Consider the following 17938-nt stretch of genomic DNA (forward strand, 5'->3'; position numbering starts at 1 on the left):
GAGAGTGAGAGTGAGAGTGAGAGTGAGAGTGAGAGTGAGAGTGAAAGTGAGAGTGAGAGTGAGAGAGAGAGAGAGAGAGAGAGAGAGAGAGAGAGAGAGAGAGAGGTGACTGGCGGCACTGCATCTGGGCTCCATAGCTTCTGGCACACATGTGCTTGTAAGATGTCGTTGGTCCTCTCTGTTGTCTGCCGTGTAGAATTAATTGGTCTCTGCAGGACACAACTCAACTTTTCTGCTCTCTCTGTCCTCACTCGCCAACTCTGCCAGCTCAACTCCGAACTAACTGAGCTCCTCACCCTGTGCTGTCCCCGCTGAACTGCTCGTTCTGTCCCCGCCCCTTTACTTTCATGACTTCACAACCATGCAACCATTGGTTTCTCATCCGGTCTCTCGTAGCTTATTGCCACATCCATAGTTGTGAGCAGTTTTAAGAGAGTCGGGTGGTTGTCAGCACTAGTTCAGTTTTTACGTCACAAGGCCTCACTTTCACTGTCCATGGGGGGTTGGGATGATGTTGGGAAGCTTTTAGACACATTATGGTGGGGGTGGGTCATGGTTATCAGCTCCTGAACAAGCTTTGACACGTACCCAAAGTTTTTACTCCGAAACCACACACTTATATTACTAATGGCATAACTAATCTACTCGACACCCGTTACCCCCATCACCATTCCAGCAACAATCCCCCCTCTGTCTCAGCACGGATCTGAACAGACAATGTCAAGGTCAGTTCAATTTTCTCAACAGCTCAGTGAGTACTTCTCTTGGCTGTACCCTCCAATCCAGTTGCTCAGTTCATTGTTACCTCGCACACACGAAGCGAAAAGCGGAGTTAATCAATTGGTTCATGTCTGTCTGTCTGTCTGTCTGTCTGTCTGTCTGTCTGTCTGTCTGTCTGTCAGTCTGTCTTATCAGTTTATGATCGAGGAACAACTTATTTAAATTGAATGTAATATTTTGAACACAAATCAGAACATGAACAGGAAGACAAGTCTTTCGTTTTACCATACCTTGGCTCTGAATTTGTCCTGATCGCACATGTGCAGAGAGAGGAGTGAGGGAGTGAGATAATATGTTTTACTCTGCCTGCCTGGCAGTCAAACAAAATTGAAAATCATTCTAAGCAGGAAACTTACTGTTTCAAAGGACGTCATAATAGACACATTTGACAGGCACAAATAATTAATTAGTGTAATGCATTAGACAAGTGATGTAATAGACACTGGGGAAAATGGTGGAAAAACCAGAATTAATTTATTTTATTTAAATTTAATTGTATATTTAAAGACTGTAGTACACAAATTGCCTGTCATAATACTTCCAACAGCCAATTGTTTTGCAGTACTTCACATTAAATAAAGGTTCAACAGGGTGGTGTATCAGGGTGGTGTTTGGGACTACTTCTGGACTACCTCAATTGCATTAAACATTTGGGATTTTTTAAACGATTGTTAAAACTACAATTTTATTCTCTAGTTCTCTAGTACAATATGAACTCTCTAGTTCATTATTGCTTTTGACCCCTGACAACCGAGTTTCCCCCCTAACAGGCTTAAGTTGTGGCCTGTGGATGAGACGGGCATTGCTGGCTTTGGCAGTCATGGTCACAGAACAGGTGGCCGGTAAACACAGGTCAGCAAGGCAGGTGATAGTAGTATGGCTGGTAAGGCACAAGCCAGCAAGACGGGTGGTAGTGGCACGGCCAGCAAGGCACAGGCCAGCCACATCAGGTAGATTGCACACCGGCAGGTGTGACATGCAGGTTGGGACCAAGCCCCCCCCCCTCTCTTTTTCATATTCCAATTGGGCAAGCAAGACAACCGGCTTCGCCATACTCTGTTCTAAACTACTTTATTCTCCCTCCTGATCTATCTATTCTGTGACCTATTCTGCATCCCGTAAACGATATTAACTTCTCCTGCTAACCATTTTAGCCTATCTAGCTCTCACGCTATCTCTCCCCTTTCTCTGGGAGGAAGAACAGGCATTTGCAGGGACTTTAAAGGATAAATGGCATGGCCCCACTTGGTTCGTGGGTGGAGTAGCTCGATTGGGGCATGCCTTTCTCTCCGCCTACACAATCAATTTGGGACTCAATCACTATCAGTCCACCTCACATAATTCAATTACCCGACCCCTGTTCTCTCCAGCACACACATTAAAACATCAACTGCAGACATCAAAATGGTGCGAAGGGGAAGCTTCTCTATTCTGACCGATGATTGTCAAAACAAACATTTTCTTATTTCCTCCGCCACTGAAGGTGAAGGAGGTTATGTTTTCACCCCTCGCTATCTAATTGTTTGTTTGTTTGTTACTTGTAAAATCGAAGATTTTTCAAGTATATTGATTGGCCAGGCGATTTTGTTATTCTCTCTGTCCGTCCATCTGTCAATCACTTGCAGGTCACAGTTCCAAACCAATCGTCATGAAACTTTACCAAGTTGAAGAGGTAGTCTCAACTGAGAAGCTTATTAACCTCCGCCATCTTCGAAGATGGATGGAGGTTACTGTTTTCACCCCTTTCTGTTTGTTTGTTTGTTTGTTAACAGTATTATGGAAAAACTCCTTGACGGATTTCGACGAAACTTGGTGGGGAGGTTAGGTATGGTCCAAGGATCATGCCCTTAAATTTTAGACCCCCCCCCCAAAAAAAATTGTTAGAGAAAAAAATATATATTTTTTTTGCATTTCTACATGTTTTAAGTGATTTCCAACCGCTCCCCCCAAAAATGTTACCCCCCCCCCAAAAAAAATTGTTAGAGAAAAAAATATATATTTTTTTTGCATTTCCACATGTTTTAAGTGTTTTCCAACCCCCCCCCCCCCAAAAAAAAAATAGAGAAATTTTTCTTGCATTACTACGTTTTAAGTGATTTCCAACCCCCCAAATAAAAAGATTGTTACCCCCCCCAAAAAAATTGTTAGAGAAAATTTTTTTTTTTGCATTTCTACATATTTTAAGTGATTTCCAGCCCCCCCCCAAAAAAATTGTTAGAGAAAGAGCATTTTTTTTGCATTTCTACATATTTTAAGTGATTTCCAACCCCCCCAAAAAAATAGAGAAAAATTATTTTTTGCATTTTTACATGTTTTAAGTGATTTCCAACCCCCCCCCCCAAAAAAAGGGAAATTTTTTTTTTGCATTTCTTCGTTTTAAGTGATTTCCAACCCCCCCCCCAAAAAAAATTGTTAGAGAAAAAAAGATTTTTGCAACTTTTTTTCAACAAAATTTCGATGTTTTTTTTTGCATTTTTACATGTTTTAAGTGATTTCCAACCCCCCCCCCTCAAAAAAAACAATGTTGGAGAAAAGAACTATAAGTCTGCCAGCACTGTTGACATCATATTTAATGAATAAGATATAAGGTTCACTTGAGTGACCTAGCAGTATTGGCGGCGGAGGTTTTGCACTCTCCTGAGTGCTCCCCCTCTTTAACCTCCGCCATCTTCGAAGATGGATGTTGCCTGGTGTTGGCGCAGTGGTTAGGGCAACGGCTTGGGATCCAAAAGGTCCTGAGTTCAAGCCCCGTTGGGCCACTGAATTAATACACCAGGGGGTTGACTCAGCCTGTCATCCTTCCGAGGTCGGCGAAATGAGTACCAGTTTACTGGGCCAGTGTATACCCTGGTTAAAATAGGTGTACCATATCCCTGTTTCGTAAGAGGCGACCAGGGTTGCGTCAGGAAGGGCATCCGGCGTAAAACATGTGCCAAATCACTATGCGGATCATACGGATGATCCGCTGTGGTGACCCCCAACGGGAGCAGCCAAAAGAAGAAGAAGAAGATCTTCGAAGATGGATGGAGGTTACTGTTTTCACCCCTTTCTGTTTGTTTGTTTGTTTGTGAACAGTATTACGGAAAAACTCCTCGACGGATTTCGACGAAACTTGGTGGGGGGGTTGGGTATGGTCCAACGATCATGCCATTAAATTTTGGACTTGATCCCCCCCTCACCCCCCAAAAAATTGTTAGAGAAAAAAACATTTTTTTTTTTTTTGCATTTCTACGTTTTAAGTGATTTCCAACCACCCCCCAAAAAAAATTGTCAGAGAAAAAGCATTTTTTTTGAATTTCTACATATTTTAAGTGATTTCCAACCCCCCCCCCCAAAAAAAATTGAGAAAAAAATTTTTTTTTTGCATTTTTACATATTTTAAGTGATTTCCAGCCCCCCCCCAAAAAAAATTGTTAGAGAAAAAGCATTTTTTGCATTTCTACATATTTTAAGTGATTTCCAATCCCCCAAAAAATAGAGAAAATTTTTTTTTTTTTGCATTTTTACATGTTTTAAGTGATTTCCAACCCCCCAAAAAATTGTTACCCCCCAAAGAAGGGAAAATTTTTTTTGCATTTCTACATAATTTAAGTGATTTCCAACCCCACAAAAAATTGTTACCCCCCAAAAACATTGTTAGAGAAATTTTTTTTGTTTTTTGCATTTCTACATATTTTAAGTGATTTCTACCCCCCCACCCAAAAATAAGTTTGAGAAAAATTTTTTTTTTTGCATTTCCACATGTTTTAGGTGATTTCCAACCCCCCCCCAAAAAAAAATAGAGAATTTTTTTTTGCATTAATACATATTTTAAGTGATTTCCAACCCCCACAAAAAATTGTTACCCCCCCCCCAAAAAAAATTGTTAGAGAAATTTTTTTTGTTTTTTGCATTTCTACATATTTTAAGTGATTTCTATCCCCCACCCAAAAATAAGTTTGAGAAAAATTTTTTTTTTGCATTTTTACATGTTTTAAGTGATTTCCAACCCCCCTCCCAAAAAAAATTGTTACCCCCCCCCAACAAAGGGAGAATTTTTTTTTTTGCATTTTTACATGTTTTAAGTGATTTCCAACCCACGCAAAAAAATTGTTAGAGAAAAAAAAATTTTTGCAACTTTTTTTTCAACAAAATTTCGATTTTTTTTTTCCATTTTTACATGTTTTGAGTGATTTCCAACCCCCACCCCAAAAAAAATGTTGGAGAAAAGAACTATAACTGTCAGCACTGTTGACATCATATTTAATGAATAAGATATAAGGTTCACTTGAGTGACCCAGCAGTTTTGGCGGCAGAGGTTTTGCACTCTCCTGGGTGCTCCCCCTCGAGTTAACCTCCGCCATCGAAGATGGATGGAGGTTACTGTTTTCACCCCTTTCTGTTTGTTTGTTTGTTTGTTTGTGAACAGTATTACGGAAAAAACTCCTCGACGGATTTCGACGAAACTTAGTGGGGGGGGGGGGGTTACGTATGGTCCAAGGATCATGGCATGAGATTTTGGACTTGGTCCAAAATCCAATATGGACGCTATGGCGACCAATTTGAAAAAATATTTGAATTTTTTTTTTTACATTTCTACGTTTTCAGTGATTTCCAACCCCCCCCACGCCAAAAAAAATTGTTAAAGAAATTTTTTTTGCAACTTTTTTCTCAACAAAATTTCGATTTCATTTTTTTGCATTTCTACATGTTATAAGTGATTTCCAACAAAAAAACATGCCAAAATTATAATTGCGGCTAATTTTGGAACTTTTTTTTTATATATACCTTTTCGAGGCTCGTATGAGAGCTAACACACAACTCACAGAAAGGGGGCATGAGACAAGAGGGGCGGGAGTGGAAGGGCCAAAACAGTGGGGAACAGACACATTAGGTGAACTGTGGAAGGGAGAGGGATGGGGATGGGACGGGGAACATGGCGAAGAGAAGATGGACATTACAGGGACTTTCAGGAAGGAAAGCAGGGGAATTGAAGGAAGTGGGCTTGGGTGGATTATCGGGGATAGAAAATATCGAGGATTTGGATGGAGGAAGATAAGAGGTGGTGGTGAACAGCTGTTTTGAAAGCCTGGAGGGAAGAATGGGAAAGAATAGAGTGAGGCAGTTTATTCCAAAGGCGGGAAAAAAGAGGAATGAAAGAGTGAAGATGAGCAGCGATTCGTGATTTTGGTAGTTTTACCAGAAGGGGGTTGTTGGCGGACCTTGAGCGCCCTGTGGAAATGAGGTGGGGACAAATCCCAGAGAGAGCAGGGGGGGGGCAAGGCTGGAGAGGAGTCGGTAGAAGACAAAGACTACCGACCAACCTGCGGTGATTGAGTGAGAGGCCCAAAGACTCAGCTTCATTGCGGGAGATGCCGATGATCTTAAATGCCCTGGTTTCGACAGCGTGAAGCTGAGAAAGGTGGGAGGCAGGAGCACCAGCCCAGAGGGGAGAGCAGTACTCCATCAGGCTACGGACAAAAGCTTTGTAAGTGGTTTCGGAGGATGTAAGTGGTTTGTACGACGGAGGATTCCCAGTCGGCGACTGGCTTTTGAGGCGAGGTTGGACCAATTGGAGAATCAGAAGGAAAATCAGGACCAATCAGAAGAACCAATTGGAGCAAAGGAAGAGCAGCAGATATTGTCAGGGAAATTTGTCAAAATCAGATCCAGAAGAGATGGAGTACCATTGGTTGAGATCCGGGTCGGGAAGTTGACCGATTGAGTCAGTCCTAATGAGTCGCAGAAAGCTTTTGCTGAGGTGCCATGGCAGGTGAGAGAGGTACCCACACCTAGTCAACTGGCGGGATGACAATTGAAGTCACCACATAACAGGAAGAGAGAGTTTGGATGAGAAGATAGAAGATGGTCCATGTTTTCGGATAGTGAGGTGTAGATGGAGTCATCACTGTTCGGTGGACGGTACAGTACACATATAAACATGAGGTGGGAGTGGAGGGGAAGCCGAAGCCAGAGGTATTCCTGGGGGTGTGGGGGAGTGAGAACAGTGCATGGAGAGTGAGGAATAGAGTCTTTGATGAAAAGAGCAACACCTCCACCAGGACGAGGCTCAGGTCTGTCATACCGTAAGAGGGAGTAACCGGGGAGAGATACTTGGGAGTCAGACACGTCTTAGCAGAGGAAAGTTTCTGTTAGGCAGATAATGTCTGGTTAGTCAGTGGCAACCTGTATGGAAAGATCTGAAAGGTTTGAGCGAAGGCCCCAGATATTTGAGGTCCACACTTTTAATGAAGAGGTAGGGGAGGAGGCTTTGGGTGCAGGAGGTGGAGGGGGAGGGGGAGGGTAGGACAAGGGACGAGGGGGGGAGGTAAGGAGGGTTGTTGAAAGAGTGTGGGGTATTGCAGAATAGCGAGGGGAGGGGGCCGAATGAGGAGAAAAGGCTCTGTGGTGCTGGGGGAGAGGGGGGACAAGAGACAAGGGAGAAGGTAGTTGAGGATATGAGGAGGTGGAGTGAAGAGATGGAGGTGAGAGGGCAGTGGAGGGAGGCAGCTTGGTGGATGAGAGGGGGGCAACTTTGAGAAGGATGAGTGAGGGGGATGAAAGGTGGGAGAAAAGTGAGGGGGGAATTTTTGAGAGAGGTGAGAGGGAGGCTTGGAGGGAGAAGAGTGGAATGGTTACTTTGAGAGTGACAGTGAGGGGTGAGGGGGGTGAGTTGGCACTGAAGTTGGAAAAAAAGAATGGTTGATGGAAAGCGAACATCCATGGCAAACTGTGGTTTTTAAAAGTTTTAGGTCAGAGATGCGATTTAACACAATTCTTGATGGATGCAATAAAGGCGAATTCAGAGAATGGAGAGAAGAAGCGCTGTCATAGTTGGATTTTTTAGGCAAGGAATGAAGGAGAGCTCGAAATGAGAGCAGTCTGTTAAAATAGCAGAAGAGTAGTGCATTATGAAACATTAAAGAGTACCACATGTGTGAGAGAGGAAGATGAAGCATTATGAGATCGTTTTTGTTGTTGATATTAATGTTTGAGAGAGTTCAACAGATTAGGTCATGGAAGTGTAGAAAGAAATCGAGGAAGAAGACGAGGAGGAAGTTAAGAGGAAGAGGAAGAGGAAGAGGAAGAAGAAGAAGAAGAAGAAGAAGAAGAAGAAGAAAAAGAAAAGAAGAAAAAGAAGAGGAAAAAGAAGAAGAAGAAGAAGAAGAAGAAGAAGAAGAAGAAGAAGAAGAAGAAGAAGAAGAAGAAGAAGAAGAAGAAGAAGAAGAAGAAGAAGAAGAAGAAGAAGAAGAAGAAAGAAGAAAAAGAAAAAAAAGAAGAAGAAGAAGAAGAAGAAGAAGAAGAAGAAGAAGAAGAAGAAGAAGAAGAAGAAGAAGAAGAAGAAGAAGAAGAAGAAGAAGCAGAATCGGTTGAAGGTGAGCGTGTTGTTGTTGTTCTTGGGTATTTTTTTTTTTGAGATAAGAAAGAGATTCGTTGGGAGAATGGGGGATGTTTGGAAAGTGGGGAGGATGAAAATTGAAGGTAATGGGGAGGATAGAAATTGAAGGTAATGGGGAGAAAAAACAAAAAAAACAAACAAAAAAACGATCGAACACCGATGGAACCGGTAGGCCTCAAGCCTCAGCCAAGGCCTCGGCCTCAAACACCAGGTAAGGACGTCGACAAAAATACTCACAAAATAGCACGATTTTTGAAACAAAACCGAACTAGGAACACACAGTAACATGTAGGTGAGAAAATTAAACAGTTAAAACGGGACAAATAACGACCAGAAACTTAACTTTGAGAACGTCAGCAGGGAGCCCCGAAGGAGACCTCTCGTCACTCCAAACCCGGAACCGGAAGTGATTGAACCGGTAGTCATCACTGTTCGGTGGACGGTGGACGGTAGTCTCATTTACATCCTATTATTTTTGTGGTCACCATAGGTGAAAAGGTCAATGGAGACCAAAAGGTCAACATAAGCTAAATTTCTCAAATCCTCATTTCTAATCCACTTAACTTGAAACTTCAGGTGGATATACCCACATAAAATCAATTTCTGTCTCAAGCAATCTTGTTATGACGAATTAATTGAGTATGTAAAAGTTAAAAGTAAAAGGGAAAGTTGCAAACTATAACTCTGTGAGCACTGTTGACATCAAATTGAATGAATAGAATATCAGGTTCACTTGAGTGACCTAGCAGTATTGGCGGCGGAGGTTTTGCACTCGACCAAGTGCTCCCCCTCTAGTTGATTTTGTCAAAGGTCAAAGGTCATCTCGAGGTCAGATTTCTAAAATCGACATTTTTCATCCAATTGACCTGAAAGTTGAACAGAATTTGCACATTGCGTTACTGAATGGGGAAAGCAACTATTTTTGAGGTCAAAAGGTCAAAGGTCAAACTTCTAAAATCATCAAATTTCATCAGAAAATTGTCAATTTACATCCTATTAACTTGAATATTAAGCAGCAATTGCATAATTCATCACTGAATTGGGGGAAAAAACTATTTTGGAGGTCAAAATGTCGAAGGTCAACTCAAGGTCAAACTTCTAAAATCATCAATTTCAATCTGAAAAATAATTAATTTTAATCCAATTATCTTGAGCTTTGATTAAAATTGTCAATTCTAATCTTAATGAAATGGACAATTTGATGTATCCATGGCAACCTTTGAAGAGGAGGCTGGATTTTGTGAGTGTAGTGCTCTGCAAGACGTCTTTTTCTTGTTTGTTACTTGGCAAAAAAAAAAAAATTGACAAATATGTTTGTCTCTCTGCTCGCCTCCAGCCCAAACCGCTCAACCGACCATTCTGAAATTTTCAGAGATTAATGTCACCGAACCTGCGATGGTCACGCATTGAAGTTTCATAAAATTTGGTTGACCGAAAAGGTCGACATATTATGCCAATAGGCCAATTTGAGCAATTATTTCTAAAATCCTCAAATTTCTTCCGATTGACTTCAAATTTGAACAGTATTTGTATATCAGGTCAATGAATTCAACCACCTATTATTTTGAGGTTATCATGGGTCAAAAGGTCAACCCAAAATAGGCCGAATTTTTTAATTGTTTCTAAAATTGTCAATTTTCTTCTGATTAACTTGAAATTTGAAGACCATTTGCATATCAGCTGGATAAATTCGAACACCTATTAATTTTGAGATCAACTTCAGCCAAAAGGTCAACTTAGGCCAAATTTTCTAAAATCCTCAATTTTCATCTGATTGACTTAAAATTTAAAGAGCATTTGATGATCAGGTCACTGAAGTCAACCAGCTACTAATTTTTAGGTAAACAGAGGCCAAAAGGTCGACATAGGCCAATAGGCCAATTTGGGCCAAATTTTGTAAAATCCTCAATTTTCATCTGATTGACTTGAAATTTGAACAGGATTTGCACATCAAGTCGCTGAATTCAAGCACCAACTAATTTTGGGGTAAACATAGGCCAAAAGGTCAAAATAGGCAAAAAGGCCAATTTCAGCGGATTTTTCTAAATCCTCAATTTTCATCCAATTGAGTTGAAATTTGAACAAGATTTGCACATCAAGTCGCTGAATTCAAGCACCAACTAATTTTGAGGTAAACATAGGCCAAAAGGTCAAAATAGACAAAAAGGCCAATTTCTGCCGATTTTTCTAAATCATCAATTTTCATCCAATTGAGTTGAAACTTGAAAACGATTTACATATCAGGTCAATGAATTTAACCACCTATTATTTTTGTGGTCACCATAGGTGAAAAAGTCAATGGAGACCAAAAGGTCAACATAAGCCAAATTTCTAAAATCCTCAATTCTAATCCACTTAACTTGAAATTTGAAGAGCATTTACATGTGAGGTCACTGAATTCAACTACCAATTAATTTTAAGGTCAAAAGGTCAACATAGGCCTAATTTCTACTTTTTATGGATCTGGCCAAAAACTAAATATATTACTGCATCTCAGAAAGTTGTGGACGAGTTGTGCCAAAACAAGGTGGATGAGTTGGATAGGTGACAAGAACAAGCAGATTGGATTTTGGTTCGGATCCAGCCCATCAGTGGGATACAAAACGTGAACTGTTCTACCTGGCAAAGGTATGCACTTTACAGAGTGCCATTCTACTTTGTGCTATTTTGCCAAGTTTTCACTGTATGAGTGATTTTTTTTGTTTGTTTGTCTGTCTGTTTGTGTGCAGGATGTCTCAAAAAGTTGTGGACGGATCCGGATGAAATTTGGTGGACAAGTTCGAGTGCGTGAAACGGCCGAAATGATTAGGTTTTGGTGAAGATCCAGATCCAACTCCTAGAATATTTTCAGTGATTCTTCACCATTGAGAGATCGGGCCAAAAATGATGTATAGCATGATATCTCAAAAAGTTGTTGACGGATTCGGACGAAACTTGGTGGACATGTTGCGTGTGTGACAAGGAAGAATTGCTTTCATTTTGGTGAAGATCCGAATCTGGATCCGAATCTGATAAATTTTTTTCTGTGATTCTTCACCATTGAGAGATCGTGCTAAACTAATATATAGCACCACGGTATCTCAAAAAGTTGTTGATGGATTCAGATGAAACTTGGTGTATAGGTTTGGTGTGTGTCCACGACAAATTGATTAAATTTTGGTGAAGATCTGAATCCGGATCTGGATATGATGATTACTTAATTTTCAAAGTGATTCTTCACCATTGAGATGTAGGGCCAAAAACTAGATATTGCATGATAGTTACCCTCGCCGAAGGATTCAGAGAGGGTGTTGCATTTGGGTCCGTTTGTTTGTTTGTCTGTCTGTTTCTTTGTTTGTCCGCACATAACGTTCGTGTTTTTCTCCACAACCGTTTGTTGGATTCAGACAAAATTTTCACCATTGGTGTGACTCCTCATGTAGAATGTTGCATTGATAGTTATGTCGTCATAGGTCACGTGGTGTGGCAGCCATATTGGAAAAACGAAAAAACTTTGAACTCTGTATCTCTGAAACCACATCAAGGAAAAATTTGAAATTTGGTACATAGCAAGTACTCCTCATGAGGAATGAGTGTGATTTTTTATGACATCATAGGGCCCTTGTTATGACATCATAATTGCATATGTACAACACCACATCAGTACGAAATTTTTTGAGGGTCATCTAGGGATAAAATGGTCCACAGAATAAAAATTCATGACGTCAATGGTCACGTGATTCAGCAGCCACATTGTTAAAAAAACCTTTAAAAAAGACCTTCTCTGAAATGGCTGAAAAGATCGAGGGGAAACTTAACACATAAGTAGAGGAATAATGGGGCTTCTGAGGCAGCCTTTCAAATGAATGGGGAAAAAGGGAAAAGCTCTCTGGCTCAAGCCCCAAAAGTCCAAAATATGAGACTGATTCCTTCCCCTCCCATACAAACAAATGTAAAATTGAGACTGTTTTTTATTAAAGATAAAAGATATTAAAGATAAAATTTTATTAAAGATAAAATGATCCACAGTTCAATTAAATCAGCGGACGAGATATCATCAAGGCCCAAAAGTCCAAAATAGGAGACTGATTCCTCCCCCTCCCATACAAGCAAAAGCCCAAAATAGGAGACTCATTTATCCCCTTCCCTCCCCCCATACAAGCAAATGTAAAATTGAGACTGATTCCTCCCCCTCCCATACAAGCAAATGTAAAATTGAGACTGACTCAAGCCCCAAAAGGCCAAAATAGGAGACTGATCTCTGCCCCATTGAGCAAATGTAAAATTGAGACTTTCTGATTAAAGCATTTCTTTCCCTTCATATTTTCATTCCACTCAAAGAGCAAACCAATGAATATTTGTCCATGTTCTACTTTCGGGAATAACTTCATTTTCCTATAATATTCACTTCATCTCTTCAAGCATGAAAGAAAGGGCTGTTCGGGTTAGTTTTGTAAAATTCGTAGTTCATCAGCTAATTGCTCTTCAATCTTAATGACATCATTAGAGCCTATAAGTTTTTTGAATTTCCAAGTCCAAGTTTCAATTTAGCACTGATCATCTTCTTCACGATGAACCGATCAACTTTTTCTCTCAAGGTTGGATATTGTATCAGAGACAAATTATACAACATTTCTCTATCGGCTTCATTCTTTTCTTCCAAAGTTGTGGTATTCCCAAAATCAATATCGTGCCTCATGCACACTTCATCAACCCTATTGATGGGTTCACTCCATGGTTTAGGATTGTCTGCCTCATCTAATCTTTTATCCAAGTTTGTGCCTGGACCACAGAAAGAATACCCTGGTAGATGTAATTCCCCTGGTATTCCAGTAGTTGTAAATTTACTTCCTGATAAAAACTTTTATACAGTATATCTCCTCCACGTTTGTGTTTGGAGATAAATTGACACTTTTTTGAACCAAACACTGAACATGTGCCTTTTTGTATAACCCTGTTATTTTTACTTTAAAATATGAGATATTTTTAGTATTAGTTTTCTTTTTACATTTGAGACAATAACTCATTTATTTATGAGAAAAATTCCTGCAGAGTGCAAAAACCTTTTTAGTTTCCAACATGCACATTTGAATCTTAATTTTTAAAACATAAAGAATCCTGAGAAATGCCTTCACTCTCTCATCCCTTTATTAAAGAAAAAAATGAAAAACTTGAATAAAAATGAATATCCTGTCGATGTCAATAGTCTTGTCGAAAATATTGCAAATAGACTTGTCAATTCTTTGTTTTCCTCCTCGGTGGGTTGAGTTATTTTCTGTAATACCCCCAATATTTTTTAAATCTCACTGCTTTCCATATTTTGATATTTATTCATTCTCTCTCTTTCCTCCCTCTCCTCCCTCTCTCTCTTCTCTCTTTCCTCCCTCTCTCTCTCTTCTCTCTCTTCTCCCTCTCCTCTCTTTCCTCCTTCTCTCTCTTCTCCTTTTCCTCCTCTTCCCTCTCTTATTCAACTCCTTTCTCATCCCTTACTATCCTTGAATCACTTACACCCCATAGAATATCATACATATATCCATCAGGATTTCTTGTTATTCCTGTATCCAAAATAATTTTTTTTACAACAGGAAACCAATAAAATTTCTTTCGAATTTCTTGAAGAGCCTTACCTTTTCTTAACTTTATAATTTTTTCATTATTTAACATTCTAATTAAATCTAAAGTTGTCGGTTTATCAACATCAGTATAAAGCCAATCTTTTATTGAAAATACCTCATTCTTATGTTGTAGAACATATTTATTAAAATACCGAATACCCTTTTCTTGAAGGTATGCTTGGACACAGAAATGATAATTTTCTTGAAGCCTTCTTGCTGTCATTTATGTATTAGAAATATACGTTAGAATAATATAATGGCACGAAACACCTCCCCTTCTTCCCATAGTTAAATCATTTTCTATTTCCTTGCTTATTATATGTAATCCTGTTTTTTCTGTTTTCATGATATATACTAGGGCAAAACCATTATTATATTTACCCTTATTAAATTGTTTTATTTGTTGTGTACTAATCGTGACTCCACAAAACTCATTCTCGATACCAAGTGGATAATATTCTTCATTACGAGACTGATTTAATTGTTCCAGCTCTTCTAGGTCAATTTTAAATGACCAATTATACCCTAAATCATTCATATCATACCCCCATTGTTCTATTCTCATACAAACGATACGCCCTTCTTTATAAAAATGTATTTTAATTCTAACTGTGAATTCTGCATGACCTGGAGATAAAATCAACACTTCTGTATCTTTGGAATGCACGGCCGTTTAATTTCAGGATATATATTGTGATAAAATCGCTTAATCGCACCAAGTCATTCGCGTCAGTCAGGCTTGGATAATTTTTTAATTTATAAGCATTTTTCATATTAATATTTTTGGTTATATTATAATTATGTCGTTCAGCCTTGCCTTTGTGCAATAATTTGATAAATCAATATTCAGTTATTGGGATACACCAAAGATAAAACCATCTTTACCAACATAAGTCATTTATATGAGATTAAAAATAATGTCATAATTATTTTGTTGTTGCTGAGTTGAAATAACACATATAGACATAATTGACCACAACACTTGGAATTTAATTCTTGGACTTGAAATGTTTGATAAACACCATTCTGTAAGAATTTTATGACTTCAACAGGTGGTGGAAGACCAAAACTATCAAAATAATATTTGTCTTTACTATTAAAAATACAAACCCAATGAAAACTGTTCCCATTATTATCTTCGAAGTTCATAATAATATTCTTTGTATGTTTAGGCACATTTGTTAATTCATCTCTCATACAAATAACCAAATTATGAATTTTTAATTTCTTACAATATTTGATAAGTTCTAAATTTGATGTTGTATTCTTTCCAAATTCTTTAAACCACTCATCAATGCTCATTTATTTATTAGAAAAATATAATCCATTACCCTTTTAGTTAATGTTACACCTGCTTGTGCGATAGAAGAAAGCATATCTCCAACTGACAATCTTGCTTTATCAGGCAGACTTTCAAGTTTTCCAGCAAAATCTACAATTACACCACTTCCACTAATTTGTTTCTCCAACCCTTTGTTATGTCTTTCCAATGTTTTTGAGCGCGGCGTTGAGCCTTCCTTTCTTTGGCAGTTTTCACCGCTGCTGAAATACCACCCGTCAATGCTCCAGCCACACTTAAACCAGCAAATAAAGGAATTAGAAATGGGCGAAATCCTCCATTCGTCTCTCTTATTGAATATTTCTTCAACATTGGTTTTGACATTGTAATTTTAAGTGAGCCAGTATCATTCAAGATTTTCACCTGTTCTCTTGTGAGCAAAACATCAATTATTACTGCTCCTTTTCTCTGAATTGCATTAATGTTAATCATACAAGGCTTTTGATTTTGAATACAAGATGATCGTTTATGAAGATTGATTTGATTGACATATACCCCATTTGGCACTTCACTACTCATTTATTTATCAAAAAGATGATGCGAGACTAATCATAACACTATTATCTGTATTAATCTGTAATTCTGTTTCTTCCAAAAGCAAACAATATGTATCAACTTCTTCACTCATGCCTCTTTGAATGTATTGGGAAGTATCCACTCGATTAGACTTTAGAGTTTCCTTTTGAGCACTCAGGTCAATCGTATAGATTGTATACAGACTTTTAAATGCTGTCATATCCAAAACAGGTTCTGTATTTCCATTGCTTTCACACACCTTTTGGTAAGACTTGTATGCTTCAGCATAATCATTTTTCCCCAATTAATTTCCAATCTATCTCGTGGATAAAATATTCCATCTGGAGAAACGCGAAGTTGTTTCATCTTAGCATTATCATTCAATGCATTATTCTTATCATTATCATTATCACCATCTCGTTTTTAAAAAATGAGCCACAGATATCGTGGCTTTCCTTCCAGAACACCCAAATTCCACGTGTAAGTGATTTGGTTCAGTTTAACGTGTTGGCATCTTCTTTTAAGGTATGATACATTGAGTGGATTCTTTGAGTTAAGTCTTCCATTCAACATCCCTTCTGTTTTAAGATTCGGAGTATATTCACTAATATACCAACTAATTTCATAAATTAGAAATTTATTCTCAGCAGTAAAAGCATTAGCCACACCACAAAGCAATCTATTTTCATTATCATTCCTTTGCAGTTGAAATCTAATTTTAAGACCACACAGAACTTTGTCATGATCACAAAATCCAAACATACCTGGAAGAGGAACTGCCACAGTAAAACTATTACCTGCTTTTGCATCATCATTATACATTGCCTTTCTTTGACTAAAACCAGGGTCTGTGTTTGTTCCCGTTGACATATCAGGAATAAAACCTTCAACAGCCCCCTTTCCCATTCTATCACTAAATGAATATAGTGTAAATTTCATCATTTCAGATGTAGCAGAGACATAATCAACCGCTTCAACTTCTTGTGTTCCAATGTACAAACGAACACGATCAAATATTTTCCAGAAGAAATCATTTACGAGTGCAGCGTTTGTTATTCCCAGCCTTAGTCAATGTAAATTTACACAAGAAACTTTCAGATAGATTCAAATAAGTTTGTTGATTATTTATTTCCAAACTTTTTGTACCATTTGCATTCCAGTCTGTTCCAGTTATTGCATTTACCTTGAAGTAATCTTCTTTTTTAGTGGAGTTTGAAATGACAATGGTATTATCCAAATCATTGATACTATCAATTGCTTCCATACTTGTATTTATTAAGGAAAAAAGATGTTAAAACTTTTGAAACCCTGACCCAAGTATTTGAATTATTTTCTGTCGTTCTTGGGGAGACAACTGAGTTTTGCCTTTCTCAATTTCTTTTATTGCTTGTAATTTATGAGATTCCTTTTGGGCATCTTTTATACTCTTTACAGCACCTGCTACATTTCCCAGAGCAGAAGCAGTTGAACCAATTAGGTCTTTATGTTTAAGACATTCGGGCTGCGACCTTAAGAATAGTTGAACCTATAGCCATTTGAGTATCAATTATCCCATCTCTTTTTTTTCTAAATTGATGTCCGACACCCGTTTGTCTCTTAATTTTATAGTATCCTCTACCAAGATACATACCTCCACCCTTGTAGTATGGGGAAAGGAACATCCCATCCCCTGTAATTATTTTATATTTTCCCAACTTGTGTTTCCTCACAATAACCATCGTATCTATTTATTGGAAATCTTCACATGGGTGAATTCTAATGGATATAATTTCTCCATTAGAAGAAATCATGTGATTATCTTGGTTTGCTATCCTAGAATTTACTCTGTATATGGTGTTTCCTGACACAGGTGGATAAACCAGATTTTTGGGTTCAGTATTGAACTTATAACCAATTGGGGTTGAGTATGCGCTGAATGAAAATATTGTATTTGTTCTTATTCCATCATTATAAGCGCCATCAATCAAATCACAGGGAATTAATACAAAATTTATGCTTGAGGACATTTGAATAACATTATCACTGTAAAATGTCCCATTAGTTTCAATCTTTTTTGAGGAGAAACCCAATAACTCTCTAAATGAATTATCATTTGTGAAATCAACCTTGTAGTTATTTTTAAGTTTAATCATTGATTTTGAAGTATGTTTTTGAATATCTAAAACAATATTTTTTGGTTCATCACCCTGTTCTTTCAGAAGACGAGCAATTTTGGAAGATATTTGAGAAAGCTCATATGCTCCGGGTGAAACTGTTATCCTTTTATATCCACTTCCCAGATTATTACTAAACTTGTCATTTTTCTCAGTGATATTAAATAAGGTATTATAC

This window comes from Eptatretus burgeri, chromosome 11 (genome assembly GCF_056783735.1).
Source record: "Eptatretus burgeri isolate ZD-2024b chromosome 11, Ebu_testis_v1, whole genome shotgun sequence".
NCBI lineage: Eukaryota > Metazoa > Chordata > Myxini > Myxiniformes > Myxinidae > Eptatretus > Eptatretus burgeri.